Here is an 18,257-nt window from a genome sequence, read left to right as displayed (position 1 = left end):
GGTGCTTCAAATTTTAATGACCGGTTTTCTGCGTTTATGGTATCAAGCTGAGATAATGGACGCCCAAACTGTAGCTGCATCCCATAATGTGGTGCCACCCAGAGATTCCAGGCTGCCAAGGGTCAGACTTAGCAGGGTCTGTGCTTTGGTCTTTGCCTAAGTGGTCATGATGGTATTTCAGATGAGTTTTAGAGAGATGTTTGGGCGTCACACTGTCGTGTTATTGGCCAGCGTTCCTGGGGTTACAGGACTGAAGTCCCTGATGGTTTTGCACACATTAGATCTTCAATCGTTTGCTCTCGGCATGGGTGTTGGTTTTGTTTGAACGTTGTAGGGGACGCATTAAGCAGGGGGTCGTCGTACAGGACATTTTGGGCATCAAACGCTTGGATTCCTGCATTGTGGTTAACTGTCGTGCACTAGTTTGTGTCAAAACTGTTGCTTTGTGTATAATCATTAAATAAAAATGTGTGTGCTTCTTTCATGCTTTTATTGGGGGTGGGGAGGACTCCAGCGATCAAATATTGAAGTGGATCCACAGATCGGTTGTATTTTCCATGTTACTGTTTATTTTGTGAAGTAGGCCTACTTGTGATACCACATCACACTCATAGAGGCTTCATAAAACAAACCTAATAACTGTACAAAACATCTCCACAGCATCCCTCAACATCAGTTTTACTGAAGGCAATATCAGCTGCCTTTCCAGAACATGCCCATGCATCCTATAATATAATAATGATTACTTAAAAACTACAACAAATTCTCTTTAGTTCCTCCCAGACTGTTGTACAGTAGATGCCACTGTTCCCTGGAATGATAAGTGTCCAACAGTAGAAATTCTTTTTTAGTTCCCTAGATTGTTTCCCTTTATTCCCTAACTGATTGTTTATATATTGAGCTATCAGTTTATTAGGAAGAGGCGAGACCAACGACGGCGTCCACTGTGGATTCATTTCATGGGAACATATTAAAAAGTTAAATGCACCCTTGTTTCAAGTTCCTATCACAAACCCCATGCTGATTAAAAGTTGATTTGTTCATAAACAAGCTGACCTTGGTTTGGCTGTGTGGATCTCTGCCAAACCAGCGGCTCTATGTGAAGAAGTGACAGCAGAGAGGCTCAGCTGTTTGGGAGTTTCATGTGGACCATTAAAAACACACCCACAGAAATGAGCTTTTCCTCCCTTTGTCCTCAACGTTGAAAGCAGAAATAATGAATACTAGTTTTTATTAAGAACTTTTAAATGACTGTGTTTTGTCTTCCAGAAACACCTCTTTCGATGCCAGTACTATTTTCAGTGCCGATGCAACTTTTTTGTTCATTGAAGTGTTTCAGGTTTGTTTTTGTTGCTAAAGCCAAATTTGATTTGTGATGCCAAAATCTAAAGTCAGTATCCTGGCTGCTTATTCCTGTCCCACAGCTGTCTGCAAACAATGTGTCTTTTGTGGAGCAGTTTATACCCGCAGAGAGAAGGGTTCAATAAAATTGGACTGGATAGTTTAGCCGATTTCCTACTTTAAAATGACTAAAAGGTCACAAATGCCACAATGGATGATAGATGAGCTTCTGAATCAAAGACCAGCAAAGTTGAACTTGATTTAATCCCCAGATTGAAACAAATTTGCTGAAAACTTTAAGGAGAACTTTGAAATCACTTAGAAATTAAAATGCAAGATACATTATTTATCAGTTTAACAACTTCCTGCACACATTTTTCTCAATCTCAGAGCCAACACCTGAGCTCATCTCCACTCGGTGTGTCCCGGCCAGCGCAGACGGGTCAGGAGGAATACTAAAGAGCACCGCTTCATCTGTGGAGCTGTCAGGACAGAGAGCAGAGACGTTTATGTAATTCAACACACACACACACACACACACACACACACACACACACACACACACACACACACACACACACACACACACACACACACACACACACACACACACACACACACACACACACACACACACACACACACACACACACACACACACACACCTGTCTGTTACTACACCGTCAGGTCGACACTCCTTTGCCACCTGCATGCCGGTTCGGCTACACAGGTGGTAGTGAGGAGGGCAGGGAGATGCTAATTGCCTCTTTTGCTCCCTCGGTCACAGTTTAAGATATGCTGCAGCCATATTATTATGGAGGCCGGCCAGGTATTTGTGAATCCTGAGCACCTACAAACAACTGAACAGACAGAGGAAGAGGAACAGTTTGAGGCTTTTTTTTTCATTTTCACCAGTGGTATTCGACTTCTAATTGAGTGGCAGATGCATCACTTCCTACTGACTCCTGGTCATTCTTGGCCAATAAAAACTTGAGGACCTCTGGGGGTGCCCTGTGGTGTCTGGCAGTGAATCCTTTGGGTGCTATGGGTTGCAGGGCGGGGCCTCCACAGATCGGGGCTTGTTATAATGCACCCCGCAGATGCTCCATCGGTTTGGGATCTGGGGAGTTTGGAGGCCGAGTGAACGCCTTGGGCTCTTTGTCATGTAGGTAGAAAAGCAGACAGGTAGAGGAACACAAGCCCTGCAGCGAAGAGCAAATGGAAAAAAATAGTCTCTGAAGAGCAGAGGAGAACATCTCTCCTGGAATTTGCTCAACACTAGAATCCTCCATGCCAATGAGGACTGAGGCTATCATGGGGAAAAAAGGTGAAATTACTGTCTCAGTGAGTTGGCTAGACTTTAATTGTACATAAGGGGAAGGATGGAGGTTTGCACCTTAGTAAGTAGAAGTGGTTGAAAAAGAGAATCTTTTCCGTGGTTGGATTACATGCTAAATGCACCAAAGGTTGGTCTACTGGGAGGCAATCATACTGGACTTAACCAGCATTAGAATGATCTACAAGGAATGCTTATAATGAGCTGGCAATTCATTATGTGGCATGCTTTTTCTCACCGACTGATCACTGCACCCCTGGTTCCACATCATTAGGTTTCTGTACAACTTTTTGAAACAAGTTTGTCTCTTGGGGCAGAGAAGGAAAAGCTTCCAGTTCCAGCAGGTGCCATAAAGTCCTACTAGGGAGGCAACTTTAACCCCAGAGATCAAGTGGAACTGTTATTCGTTTACTTAAGCTTGTTTTGAAAGTTTTAAGCTCCAAAACTACATGGTCTGCTTTAAGAAAATGGCATTCTTCTGCAGTCACTCACTAATAACTAATCGGTTGCATTTTGACACCAAAACTACACGGTTAAGTTCAGTAAACTAGCACAGTTTGGGTTAAAATACAACCTTTATGAAGCATGTTTGAAGCTTCTCCTTCATTTTCTTGGTTTCCAGTGTGATGAGTCCCACCTCATCCACAGATATGTTGGTTTGGAACATTTTTCTGACACATGACAAACACAGTCTAGGAGAAAGATCACTCACATATAGTGTAGAATGTACTTCAGTTACACAAGATGTGGAGAATGGGTTGTTTTCACCAATCCATCCCTGTGATTCTGCTTGAATTGTTCATCACTTTGTGGTCCTTAAATTCAACTTCCTAACTACTACTGCTAGTAGATGGATGGATGAAGGCCTCTGGTACTAATTAGGTAAACCAGTACAACAGTTATTTAGCTAAAATGAGCTCCAATAGACAATTTTCCTGTATTGGAAATGTTAACAAATCAGTTTATAATCAGAAAAGACATGAGTAGCTTCAGGTTTTCTATTTCAAGCACATTTGCTGGCACTCTGCTGTCAATAGAGACATAAAATGAGTAACTATTTATGCATTTACTACAGCACTTCACTTGAATGTGTGTTTCGGGCATACTGATGTGAGAATCTGATCTCCAGCCAAGAGTGGCCAACCAGTTATGAAGCAACACCTGCTTTTGGAAAGTGGTTGGTGTGATAGAATATCAGCGATTTTACATCCAAGACTGCAGAAATGGACGTCTGCCGCTGAGTTAGGAGCAGCATGCTGCTGGTGGGGGCTTCAGGGTTCAGGCTGGAGTTAGATTTAGGTCATGTTTATGGTGAGGAGGGAGGAAAAGCCTTCTGTGGGTTCTCACAGGGATAGAAACACAAACCTGAGCCTGTGATTTTGTCTCTATAGGCATCTCTAAGTTTGAATGTGACTCCAAAACCAAATACCATTTTTGTTCTCAGCTGTTGTTCCCTGAGGGTTTGTTCTCTGATCACAGCCAGAAGTGGGTTTCGGTACACCTTCATTAGAAATGGATATTATGCACAAGGTAAGCACTGTGAATAAACAGGCTAAATCCAGTATCATTCAGCATTCAGCATACAGCAGCAGGTCTAACGCTGCTCTGTGTGTTCAGAATATTCCCCGCTTCCACCTTCAGCAGCGGACGGCCAGCAAATATAGGTTTGTCGAGAAAAGAGTGTTTGTTTGCCAAGAAGATAGTGTTTAAATAAACCCAGCTCCTGCATGTTTAACTCGGAGGGCAGCGCATTCAGCTCAGCTCCTGCCGAGGAATAATGAAGAGACTGACGGTCTGAATTCACATTTTGGAATCAGCATCCTGCTCCTTTAAAGGTTTGATGAGATTGTGAGCTGAGGTGGAGAAAGAGCAGCGCTGGTCTCTGGACAATTTAAATATTAGTAACTCAAACTGACATTTGAGGAGACTATAATAATTCCAAAGTGATTGAGGCTCAAAAGGTTTTAAGTAGCAGCAGCAGAAATACCTTTTTCTCTGAGATCTCACGACATCAGTTCAGTCTTACAGAGTCGTTTATTCCAGTCCAGCCAGAGTTTGTACAGGAAAAGGCCTCAAGTTCAAGTGGCCCCCACAGCAAAGTGACCACTTGGTTCCTCTGTAGTACATCTGACAGCCGACTGATGAGCTCAATTTAACATAATGACCATTTCAGGCTTCAATTAACCCTCCGAACCCCAAAACGCTGCTGGCAGGTTTGAAAGACATGCTTTTGTTTCAGAAATCACCAAAAGAGCACCATTTCTCAGACCCTGAAGCTGGAAAAACAGAAATAACCGTGGAAGTTCAAGTTTCTGATGGTCCTTGAACTACTCATCCGTGATGTGCCATTCAGTCAGAAATATGAACCAAATGTAAGCTTTGCAGATACATCATTAAAATCACTTTATTCTACATGTCTCATTTTAGAAATTGTCAAAAAATATACTGTATGCAAAAAAACAAACAAAAAGATCCACCATGAGGCCCTGTCCTGTGATAAAACTTGAACTGCAGGCTGTGTTCACACCAATCAGATACCAGAGGTTTCTCCTGACTACATCAGCTTGTTTTGGATCTACTCTCAGATGTACGTCGCTTTGGATAAAAGCGTCTGTTAAATGAAACTGTAGAATTGCAGAAGTAAGAATCAGAAAAATCCAAGTAGTAAAACACATATAGTGTGCAGAGTTTTACATTAAAGGCATTATGGAGGATGTGTTTTTTGTTTAATTTGTCTGATTCACATAAAATGAATATACTGACCTTTAGTGGACTTGTATGTATGGTTTCTAAAAGAATAAAAATTTTAAAAAAATAACTGTGGACATGGCAGGACCTGAAAAACATCAGCCAATCAACGCGCTCGGACCGAGGCGTTTGGTTTGCTCCCTTTCCTGTCAATCAAAAATCTTCCGGCTCAGGCCTAGTTACGTAGATTACGTACGCCTTGGACTTACGTGTTTTCTGTATGTGTTGCTTTGGTATAGCTTCGTAGTTAGCTGGAGACTTGTTTTGCTCATCTTTTTTTACATAATGGCAGATAAAGATCCAGGGGGACCCAGCCGTAAAAGACAACTTCACGAGTCCTACGCAAGTTTATGGAGGGGGGCGTTTTTTCGTAAATGTTAAGAGGGGGGAGGTTAGAGGGGGGGGAGGGAGAGGTTGTGTGTGCTACGTTCAAAGTCGTAGGAAATTAAATCTTCTCTAATGCCTTTAAATACAGTTGTGGGTGGTTTGAAAAATGCCATAAATGTAGATTTCTCTTTTTTCTTTCCATAAAATAAATTGTGAATAAAATTCAAACTTTTGTCTTTCATGACAGTTTGACCTCATTATGCTGCACAGAATGATATTTTGCGTTCTCTGCTCTTCTAGTCATGGTTGTGCCGGTTCTACAGACGTCAGGATGTTTGTATCGCAGTGAAAAATGAGCCACACTGAGTCACATGTGACGGGAGCAAAAAGCACCTAGCAACTGCTTTAGGTGAATTTCTTATGATTCATGTATAACATTAAATACAGAAACAAGTTCCAATTGTGTAGTCACAATTAACTTCAGGTTAACTTAGTGTATAATAATGCAACATGTAATTCTGTGATATTTATAACTGGCTCACCTCTGTTGTACTGGTGGCATTTCAGAGTCAGGCGTCTCACATTTAATCTAATTATATTAATACTCAGGTAGCACAAAGGAGAAGTCTCAGAATTCACAGTTTTGCTGCATTTTATTTGTCAATGTTCTGCACCTTTTGGCTGTTTTGGATTTACCATTCATAAAAACAGAAGCTGATTATAATAAATACGGTTTTCATTAGTAGATTATTTTTTTATGTTCTTATGTGTTCAGATTTGTTCGTGCTTACTTTAATGCCACTACTGCAAATATCATCACATTGAGGTGTTAAAACTGAAAACTGTCTGCGGTAACTCACTTTAAACCATCACAACATTTACAGGAAATAAAAACATATCAGCAGCTCTGATGGATTCATCCTGAGCTCCATCCAGTCATTTCAGCAGCTCGGCTGTTGGCTTGTAGAAAATCTTTTTGTGTACTAAAGCTCTGTAAGATCACAATGACCTGAACTGGGTCTGAATTTGCACCGTATGAACTGTGTGTGATGCTACGGCTGTTTAACAAAGAAAGGAACGTCCTACGTTTGTTTGTTCGATGCGACACAGAGTCTGAAAGGACACTGTGACGGTTGTAAGTGAGCTGGTCGTGCTGTGATAATGAAGGGGATGAGCTGAGCGGCTGCAGGGAGCTATTTGGATATTAGGAGGTGGAGATGAACTTCAGTGGGTGCTGCCACTATTTAACTCCTCCCTGCTGGCAGCTATTCAAACCTACAGTAGGTTTTAAATTAATGTAGGCCCAATGTGTGTCTAGTCACCTGGGGCCTCATTTATAAAACATTGCGTAGGATCCATACTAAAGTTTGCGTACGCCGATAATACGAAAAGGGCGTATGCCCTTCACCCCTGATTTATAAAACTTTGCGTAAGCACAGCTGCATGCAATTTCTTGATAAATCAGACACCAGCTGGAAGATTGCACAGGTGGATCCACCTCACATTCCGCCCACAACACACCCACATTTTACCATGAATGGTCAATGCAAAGTAACTCGTGAATGTATCTGTATATAAATAAGCTGCTGATCCACGGCATTTCACACAGCGCCCCCTGCAGTCTTTTCACTGCTGTGCGTCAGGATGAATGAATCATGTGTTGACCCAGGACACCCTGCCACTAAATTTGTTATGATCATGTCCGATGTACAAATAATTTGCACACTGATTGAATGTACATTTTTTCGGTTCACATAGACAAATTCATTTTCACTCGGGGGTTGTGGTGTGAAGCATGTGTGCCTGTACAGGGCTGATTAATGGGTGGACGCTCATCCCATTCGGCCGCATATGGATAAATAAACAAAATTCTTTACTTTTTTTGCCTTTTTACTGTGATAGTTGCAGTGAAGAGTGACAGGAAATGGGGAGAACAGTAGGGGGAAGACATGCATAAAAGTGCCGCAGGCAGGAACCGAACCCAGGCCGCTGCGTCAGAGACCACCCCTACAAATGGGTCTTCTGCTTTCCCCGATGAGCCATACGGGCGCCGGGTGATCAATAAACAAAATTATTTAATAAAGATCACCGCACCGGCCCCAGATACCGGCCCTTCAGTCAAACGACCGAATGAAATAACGTTCAATCCGCTCCTGTTGATATATGAACATAGTTCTGCAAATACAGTCGTCGGCCGAATGGCGCACTATATGAACATCTACAACAATGAGGGTTTATGATTATCCGGCTCTACAAGTCTAATATGTGATAACAATAAAGGTTTGAGATCAATCTGGTTTCAGTTCACCACTTCACCCTCCGGCACTGCCGTTCCCTCTGTCTCCAAAATGTGCTTAAGCAAGCATCAAAGTTGGTGCACCGGTGCGCACATTCTCACGCCAAGTTTGTTTATATAAATCACAACTTTTGCGTAGAAAGTGGTGTACGCCACTTTCTAGCCCTGTTTTGTGCGTACGCAAGCTTTATAAATGAGGCCCCTGGTCTTTGTTTACCTGTAGCTGAAGGCTGCTTTGTCCATTAGCCACCGTTAATCCTCTGTCACAGTTTTACTCACTGTGGGCTCATTTTTCACTGCATAAAACTCTGCACCTCTATGGAAACAGGACAACCAGGCTGTAAGCAGAGAGGTCTTCAAAAGTCTCCTCTGTGCAGTTTAACAAGATTAAAATGCCATAAATATGAAAAATGATCATTGAATGTATTTGGTTTACAAAAATGCAAAACTAGGAATCAACATGTGTCACATCTCTCCAGGTGCCCACCGGTGTAGTTCATCAAACTTTAGATATTTTACTGCTTACATTTGTAATTCCTTTCCTTATTGTCTCTTATTTGCTCTGTGTAAACACTGCCTGCAGCTCAGCTGATAACTCCTTTACCTGTCATGTGACTGCAGGCGGCAGCTGAACTACTAAAACCTTCTTGTTTGCAATTAAGAGTGCAGAATTTCTTTTCTATTTCTTTCTTCTTTTTTTTTTTTTTTTTTACAAAATCAAGTCACTTCAAACAATTTCCTTTTGGTGATTTTTTCAATGAGGCAAATAGAATACAGTGATTTTTGATGAAATATGATTTTAAGGTTTGTTTTGGTTATTTTCCCACATTACTAGTCTGTCAAAAAGTTGAAAATGTACTTATTTCCAGTTTCTACAGCATCTCCCTCCAATAAATGGTCTAATTTGGCTTTTTTTTAACTGAATAAATTGTGTTTCAAATCCAGCTGTGGGTTTTGTGCTAAAAATGAAAATAAATGATGATTGTATGTGGCCCTGCAGTGGAATGAGGAGCCACAGATGTCCTCACCCTGATGATTCCACTATGGACATTACCCCCCAGTCTACAGCTACAGCACATAATGGGACACGTTTCACAGTTTACTAATCATCACCAGAAGGTCTGGAGCCACATCAGCAGGCTGGATGTAAAAGGATGAAGAAGGTAAATACAACACTCTTCTTCACACTGAGCCACATGGATATCCAAACATTCACAGCTGAAACAACCGTCCAGCGGCTGAAACAACCGTCCAGCGGCTGAAACAATCACCCAGCAGCTGAAACAACCACCCAACAGCTGAAACAACCATCCAGCGGCTGAAACAACCACCCAACAGCTGAAACAACCATCCAGCGGCTGAAACAACCACCCAACAGCTGAAACAACCATCCAGCGGCTGAAACAACCACCCAGCGGCTGAAACAACCACCCAACAGCTGAAACAACCATCCAGCGGCTGAAACAACCACCCAACAGCTGAAACAACCATCCAGCGGCTGAAACAACCATCCAGCGGCTGAAACAACCATCCAGCGGCTGAAACAACCACCCAACAGCTGAAACAACCATCCAGCGGCTGAAACAACCATCCAACGGCTGAAACAACCATCCAACGGCTGAAACAACCATCCAGCGGCTGAAACAACCATCCAGCAGCTGAAACAACCATCCAGCAGCTGCTTCTGTAAAAATAAATGGTTGTTGTCTGCATATACGGTGCTGTTTTTCTGTGATGTGTTGTGCCTTGGAGGTTTAGCTTGGAGGAATATGCAGAAACCACTAGTGAATAATAACCACTGTAAGTCATGTATGGTGGAGTTCAGAATGGGTCGTGCTTAATGCAGAGAAGGAAAGAAGGGAATGTATTTCTTATCTGTGAACCTTTCTGCTGTTTGATATGTGGATGCCATAGATGCATATAAGCCCTTCTTTGAGTGACAGCATACAGCGATCTCATGTTTGCAGAAGATGCCTGACTGCAGATGGAGGTCCAGTGAGACTGGTGTGAGCTGCATCGCTTCCATTATAGTCCATAGAAGACAGAGGTTCAGTCAGTCAAAGCTAAACTGCTCTTCTGATGGAAGCCTGACATGTTGCTTGGATCAGTTATGCAAACATACAGTTTATAAGCAGGAAACCACAGCCAGAATGCAGAAAAACATGTTTTGGAGTGGGATCAACCAATCCTGATGTCGATGATTGGTAATCAAGAAAGACCAATTATAGATATTTGAAACAGACATACAGTGAGTGTAATGAGGCAGAGAACCTGTCATTTATGGCTAGACTTCTTTGTTAATAAAGGCAACTATAATTGAATATGTAAAGTTGAAAGAGGAGTTATTAAATTAGAACATTGTCCTCCGTTTATGTGGAATTGATCAGTTTGTAGTCTGCTGTTCTTCACTATTTTCCTTAATCTTTCATTGTTGTATCACTTTTAGGTCCATATCTTAGAGCGATACTAATGATTATTTCCCAGACCCCGTTTCAGGATAATCTCTGGCTGCTTCCAAACTTAGCCGCTAGCCTTTAGCATAGCCTGGGCCACTGTGAGAGTAGTTAATTTCCTGGTTTGTGGGTTTCTTGTTCAGTTTTTGCTGCTTTAGAGACATTTCTGAGACCACAGAGACCACAGACAGAGAGAGGAGCTGCATCAGACCTGAAGCAGAGCATTTCATTTATCGACATCCGATAATAAAAGTACCAATACCCATAATCGGACAAATGCTAAATATTGGCAAAGATAATCAGCCAGATGGATAATCAGTCAATTCCACACCACCAGTGGCTGTTCAGTTACACCTCAGAGAAATGGATAAAACTCAACATAAAATCAAGTGACTGTTTAATGAGACTTGTATGGGCAAGCTGGCTGCTATAAAACCAGGATTTTACAACTTTTTTTCCCTTTCTTACACCACAGTAACACATCTCAAAGACATCTACATCTTTTCCTTCATTGATTTAGCTTTCTGTTTCTGGAGGAATCATAAAACCAGCAGCTTTATTAGCTCTACAGTCTCTTTTCACTTATGACAGTCAAGCCTGCCAGCCCAGCAGGAGACCGTTAGCTCTGAAACAGCGACATCCTCAATGCTAATCACTGCTGTTTGTGAGCCTCAGTGTAAGTGACATCCCGTTTGAACAGCGTGACTCATCGGCATCACCGTATCATAATGAGAGCATCTATGCATGACATTCAGCAGCCACGGTGTCGATGCCGACACTGGAAAAGAAAGTCTCCCCAGTCCTTCCTGCACATGTGTCATCCTGAGCTGCTTTTCACCTTTTTCCACCACCTCATTCCCCTTCCATGGGCTCCTGCTCGCCTCATCCAGGAAAACTAGTGGAAAAGACAGCATCTCTTACGCATCAATTAACTGGGAGGCCCCATAATCTGGAGCTAAAAGAATGATGAGACAATATGGCAGAGGATACACAGCAGACATGTCTTTCTTCACAATTCGTTGTTTGTCATTCGCCAGCACGTGAGTTGCTCATTCATGCACTCCCGCCTCTGTTTCCTTTTTATTCATGTGCTACAGAAAGCCTTGGGTGCCATTACCTGATGTGTTTCAGTGGCAGTGCTGTGATAAATGCAGGGCCACGCTTTGAATATCATCTATAAAGCGCGGTAACTGAAGACATTACTCTTCTTGTTTGTTCGTTCCTTTTCTTCCGCAGCAGTTCCTCCCCTCCTTTCCTCTTCTCTCCCCCCCCACGCCTGCCCCTTTATCATCATGTCCAATCCTCTCTGTCGCCTTTCAATTCTTTATGGAGTTGTCCAGGCTCCACAGGTGGCAGACCGCCTTAATGAGCAGCATTGTCGACTTTCTGGAAAGGTGAAATCTGATTTAATGAGCCCAAGCTATATCTATTTTCTCCCCCTGCATAAAAAAAAGCACCCCTTGCTGATGCATTTTACATGCTTTCACATCACGTTACTAAAAATAGCACGCAGCCACTCCTATGTGTGGATCAGAAAGTTGCATAATGAGTTGTTTTTTTTTTTTACAGGGTTACATGTGCCAACTTTATTCAGCTCTTTACTTTGTCTTTACACCTCGTAAATACATTCTTCATAACATCTTTTTCAACCATAAATGAATGCTGCAGTTATTCAATGTGTGAATCCAATCTGGTATTTCCATCAGAGGACTCAGGTAAAAGAAAGTCATACATAAATGGAGAACATCATTCTGAAGAAAGGGAAAGGCCGGGTAAACTGTTCACACTTGATTCAGTGTGGTTAGGTGTCTGTTAGATGGGGTATTAATGGATGCAGACGTCGTATATGTCTGAGGATTATGTGTTATTTATAGGATCTTTATGTTTGAGCCACGTCTGTGTGTGGAAGATGCTGATACCAGATGATGGTGCTCGACATGCAGGAAACGTTTGTTGTTACCGTGTTTGAAAAATCCTACGAGGGACAGGTCATGTAAATGCAAAGACAGTCAAATAGAATATTCATTCATTCATTCATTCATATTTATTCATGGTACAGCCCTGACCTCACCACTTCCTGTAAGGAAGAGTGAAGCTCAGGGGCCATGATCTCCAAAGAGTTGCAGTTCACCTCTGCTAAATAAGAACTTATTCAGAAAACTGCTGCAAGCAACTGTTTGTAATGAATAAAATGAGTTGAACCATGTCACTATGGATGGTGTAATGTTTCATGTATGAAGAGGTAAATTACCTGCAGGATTTGACTGATTATTGGCAGGTCTTTTATGGACTCCTCTAACTTTCTAAGACTATACCTTCAGGGGTAAATGTTCTGTGAATTAACCTTGGGACCAAAAATTTCTCTGGACATTTGGAGATTCTTCTGACTCAGCCAGGCTATCTTTATTCTACAGATGTTTTGTGAATATTGCACCAACTCAGCATGGGGTGAGGAGCAAGAATACCAACCCTTGATGTTATCGATCATTGTTATGTAGCATGGCAGCAGGTGAGACGCAGCAGGTTAGATGGACATAAGGTTAGATTGGAAATGAGCATGGGTGAGCATATCAGAGGCATGAAGCGGAGAACATGAGCAGGCTTAGGGAGGAAGGGAATACATGGAAGGGCGTGATGTAATTAGTATACTAATGAATTCCCTTCAAGTTACAGAAACAAAGCCAATCAGATGCCAATACAATCTGTGGCAATTAGAATTATTAGTAAGATTACCATTCAAAGCATGTTTCAAAAGGCAGGGCTGCACAGTGGGTCAGTGGTTAGTGCTTTCACCTTGCAGCTAGAAGATCCCCGTGTGGGTTTTCTCCAGGTTCTTCTGCTTCCTCCCACAGTCCAAAACATCCTCAGGTTAACTGGGAATTCCAAATTGTCCAGGTGTCCCCTGCCTTCACCCTCAGTCAGCTGGGATAGTCTCCAGTCCCCATGACCCTGATGAGGACTAAACGGTGCAGAGAGGATGGATGGATGGATGGATGGATGGATGGATGGATGGATGGATGGATGGATGGATGGATGGATGAATGAATGAATGACGAACAGACGAATGATGGACAAATGGATGGATGGATGACGGATGGACGAAGTATGTATGTATGGATGGATGGATGGATGGATGACGGATGGATGGATCAGTCGGTGATATGCCAGCGTAGCAGAAGAAACTCACTTTTCAGTCTGTCTGGCCAAAGAAGAAGAACACCATTTTCAAAGTACCTCAAATCCCTGAACATGACATTACAGGACCTGGCATAAAGAATACCCGCCCGTTAAATCTAGCTCGCAGGAGTTACGTGCAGAAGCAGTTCAGCCCATGAAAATCTGCACTATTGAAGTCCATATACATATATCAGCAGTGAAGCACTTGCATAAAGCATCATAAAACTTGTGTCAGACAAACCTTGAAGGTGGAATGATGGCCTGAGATGACTAAGCTGGGGAGGAACCTGAGAGCAGCATCAGAGCAGAAACCAAACTCAAAGACCCCCACAAGCAGTGAGAAACGGCGTTCAGCAGCATATTTGCTTTTTTACAAGACAAAAACACAGAAAACACAGATTTTACTGCTAAACTAACATACAACAAAGAGAAAAAACCCTCTAAAAGCAGTGAAGTTACTTGAGACTTTACAAAGAACATGAATTCAATCATTTAGAATTGGGGTTGTGTTTGAAAAATTTCATTCCAGCATCAAATTCATTTTCAGAACAGACTCCCGAGTTTCTGTTGGCGTGATACGCGGTGGATTTATATTTCACGAGCTACACCATGCACCTTCATAATGTTTCTGATTATGCATTCATTTTGCTGTTTCGTATGCGAGCACAATGCTGGCATGTGGAGGTAATGCCTCCAGCAGAACACAGTAATTGGCTCCTCAAACTCTGAAACAACATTATCAGGCTGATGTGGTAGCGAGCCGTTTTCAACATGAGCTACGATGGGGTTAATATGTCAGCGAGGAGGACTCTGAAATGCTGATGGCAGCGGTGGCAACAAGCAGCAGAACGGCTTTCAGGTGACTGGATGCACCAAAAACAATGAACTGGGGTCTGACAACTCCAATCCTCCGCTGTGGGTTTAAGAGGGCATCCAGCAGCTCACAGGCTCTGCTTCATTAGAGCTGCATGTGAAATACAACAAATGTTAAAAGATGCATGTAGCCGTCCAAGAAAGCTGCTGTGGACTGATGAGCTGTCTTTCAACAGAGTACTAGAAAGCATTTATGTCTTAGCTTTAACTCCAATCATCTGAGTGCTTTTTAGCCACAATAAAGGCCCAGTGGCCAATTCCCTGAAAGCATTCAAAAGTAATTAATCAGTTTAATGGAATTGTTGGTTGGTCTGTAACTCTTCCTAAAGGTCAGAGGGACTGAAGTCGTCAAAACTGCCCAGTCGATGTCTTTGTAGTCTGAGCAGTGATTAAAAGCACTCTGGAAAGTCAGTGAACGGTATATTATGTGCTTTTCTGAGGCCGCCACAGGAGCGCATTCAGATAAAGATTCATACGACTCTCTTGAAAGTGGAAATGTGATAGTGCTTTATAGCCTTCAGCAGACTTGCAGAACAATGGTGGAGCTGCTGAATGAAAGTCCTCAAGCACAGAGCTAGTGAGCTACACAGAAAAAGATGTGTAGAGGAGAGAGAGAGGCCTGAGCAAAGAGAGATTATCCAAACACAACACAGCAGCCGTCACTTTATTCCTCATCCATCCATAGTTTAAGTTACAGCAGGACAGATGCAGCAGATAGCAGGAAGTGAGTCTGTAAACGGGAGATTTAAAGTGCAAAGATGGTTCTCAGCAGCCTTTTAATCAAGTGATCTACTTAGGTAAACTTATTGGGACTTCCGTGTGGACTTTTTATTGAGATTGGAGCTGTGTAAACACGGATGTTTGCTGAGGATGGAGACATCCAGCGCCACATGGCTTTCTCTGTTTCAGAATATCAAAACTGTGTGTATTAAAGTGATGAAACTCCAACACTTTTACCACCAGACCGATAGCATGGACGCAGACTTTCATTTAAAATATTTACAACATAATAACTCCATGTGTGATCCTCCTCCTCCAAGTAGCTCTACATACAGCACCATTTTTATCTAGAAAAGAGCTTTTATTTGTTGTTGTTGCTGTCATGTAAGCTGCAGAGTACAGTTTGGTTTAATTAATAGTTCTGACAGGCGGGAATGTTCCAAGTTCAACAATTCCTTTTATTTAGTGCACAGTTGCTATGCTAACCAGCTATCAGTGGATTGTTTTGACTCGTTGGTAAGCCGAGTTCTCCTCTATTAAATATACCACCTTTAAATTTGTATTACTGCTGTGTTTTTCCAAAACAAACAGGCAAATAAGTCTTACTTATTCTGGAGTGTTTTGAACTACTTCTAACTTCTCTGCAGCCCTTTTCAGACCTGAGATACGAAGCACTGCTGGCTTCGTCGCTCCGTTAAACTGACAACGTTCTGTCATTCCGATAGAAGTCACTTTTGCTTCTTCCAATATTTGGCTACCAACTTGGTCCTCTGAATTAATTGGATTGTTCTGTTTCCCTCTCAGTCTCGCTCATCTTCTCCTCTCTGCTCTGTTGAAACACTGCCTGCAGTTCAGCAGATTTTATTTATATTTGTTTACTTACTCTTCACCTGATTTAATTTAAGGTCATGTCAGAATTTATTTTTGTGTTTTTTAACAGAATGTCATGCAAATGGTTTATTTTTGGAGTGTTTCTAAACAGGACAAGTAAATGAAAGGGATTATTACACAATTTTAATTTTTTTCCTGATGGCACCACACGTCACACATGATGCATTCAAGGACCGTTGGAAAGTTGAAAATTGCCTTTTTTCGGCCTTAAATCTTATATCCAATAACTGGTGTCATTTTATGGGTTTCATAAAGAGAACAAGCTTTTTGAATGTTTTTGAAGAGACATTTTCATTTATCGGCATCCTGCAGAAATACGAGGAAAGTTGACCCGAGTGAAACGAGCCGTGGGTCTGCTGCTTCGGCTCTTTGTTCTGCTCTCACTCTCAGACAGACTCATGATGAACTCTCATGCTGAATTGATTACAGCAGCTGTTTGATTCTTGGCCATCCATCTGCTCCGCCCTCTAAATTGTAACCCCTCCAAGAAACGGTGGCTGGTTGCTCTCTCATCCCCGTTCCCTTCTGTGCCACTTCCATCAGCAGTCTTATTCAATTCCCCTGAAGCACGTGAAATCAAATTCACACACAGTTCTGAGCGCTGATTTTAAACGCGGAATGAATTATGTCTTCCTTCAGCAGAATAATCCACACCCAGTTACTTTTTTCTTCTACTTGTGACTGATTGCACAAGAATTCACTCAATGTCATTCATGTAGAATAAAGAGAATCTCAAAGCTCAAGTTCTTGTAGACCAAAGAGTGTAAACACCAGTGAATAAATCAGATATTCTGTATATTCCTGTGCTATCCTGTAGGCATTTAAACGTAGCCTAAGACCCCTCTTAAATAGGTTTAATTAAAACGGCCTCCTCTTCAACAGCAGGTAAAAAGTGACCTCTTGCTGAGTAAAAGCTTCAGCTTGTGAGTCTGTGTGTGTCTTTTTATTGTTTGGTAATGGGGCTAGACTTTGGCTGCCTGCATTACACAACTCCACAGCTCTGGGTTTTGTGAAATGAAAAAGAGCAAGAAAGAGAAAAAATAAAGCTCAAACTGCAGCTCGACTGGCATGAATCGGTTTAAATGTCAGATAATTCTACATGCAGGATGTCTGAAAGAGCCAATTAACTATGAGCTTCTGCTGTAGGTTTGCTTTTAGTTTGTCTCTCAGAATGAATGAATCTGTGGTTTGGACCTTCATGTGCCAGGTGCTCATGTGGGCTCCACCTGCTGTCTGGGTGACAGCCGCCCACGCTGCTCCACTATAGCATCACAAGAGCCACACACATCACTGCAGCACCACTACAGCATCAATACAGCACCACTACAGCATCAATACAGAATCAATACAGCATCAGTACAGCACCACTACAGCATCACAAGAGCCACACACATCACTGCAGCACCACTACAGCATCAATACAGCATCAGTACAGCATCACTACAGCATCACAAGAGTCACACACATCACTGCAGCACCACTACAGCACCACTACAGCATCAGTACAGCATCACTACAGCATCACTACAGCATCACTACAGCACCACTGCAGCACCACTACAGCACCAATACAGCATCACACACATCACTACAGCATCAATACAGCATCACTACAGCATCACTACAGCACCACTACAGCATCACTGCAGCACCACTACAGCACCAATACAGCACCACACACATCACTGCAGCACCACTACAGCATCACTACAGCATCACTACAGCACCACTACAGCATCACTACAGCACCACTACAGCATCAATACAGCACCACTACAGCATCACTACAGCATCACTACAGCACCACTACAGCATCACTACAGCATCACTACAGCATCACTACAGCACCACTACAGCATCACTACAGCATCACTACAGCCACACACATCACTACAGCATCACTACAGCGTCACTACAGCATCAATACAGCATCACTACAGCATCACTACAGCACCACTACAGCATCACTACAGCATCACTACAGCGTCACTACAGCATCAATACAGCATCACTACAGCATCACTACAGCACCACTACAGCATCACTGCAGCACCACTACAGCACCAATACAGCACCACACACATCACTGCAGCAC

At 42.4% G+C, this 18,257-nt stretch overlaps 1 protein-coding gene across 9 annotated transcripts in view; it reads left to right on the top strand.

The window, feature by feature from the left end:
* The window catches only part of rpl38 (ribosomal protein L38), a 1,167,099-nt gene that overhangs the window by 1,073,803 nt on the left and 75,039 nt on the right, over positions 1-18,257 (top strand). The window contains exon 1 of one of the 9 annotated variants that reach the window (XM_051939336.1): positions 3,774-3,786. The exons of the other annotated variants lie outside the window; for them this stretch is intronic. The gene's annotated coding sequence lies outside the window, so the exon portion shown is untranslated. Of the gene's footprint in view, positions 1-3,773; positions 3,787-18,257 lie in introns of those variants that run through there. 9 annotated transcript variants of the gene reach the window in all.

Source organism: Acanthochromis polyacanthus, chromosome 19, assembly GCF_021347895.1.
Source record: "Acanthochromis polyacanthus isolate Apoly-LR-REF ecotype Palm Island chromosome 19, KAUST_Apoly_ChrSc, whole genome shotgun sequence".
Lineage (NCBI taxonomy): Eukaryota > Metazoa > Chordata > Actinopteri > Pomacentridae > Acanthochromis > Acanthochromis polyacanthus.
This window is presented reverse-complemented; position numbering and strand designations above follow the sequence as displayed.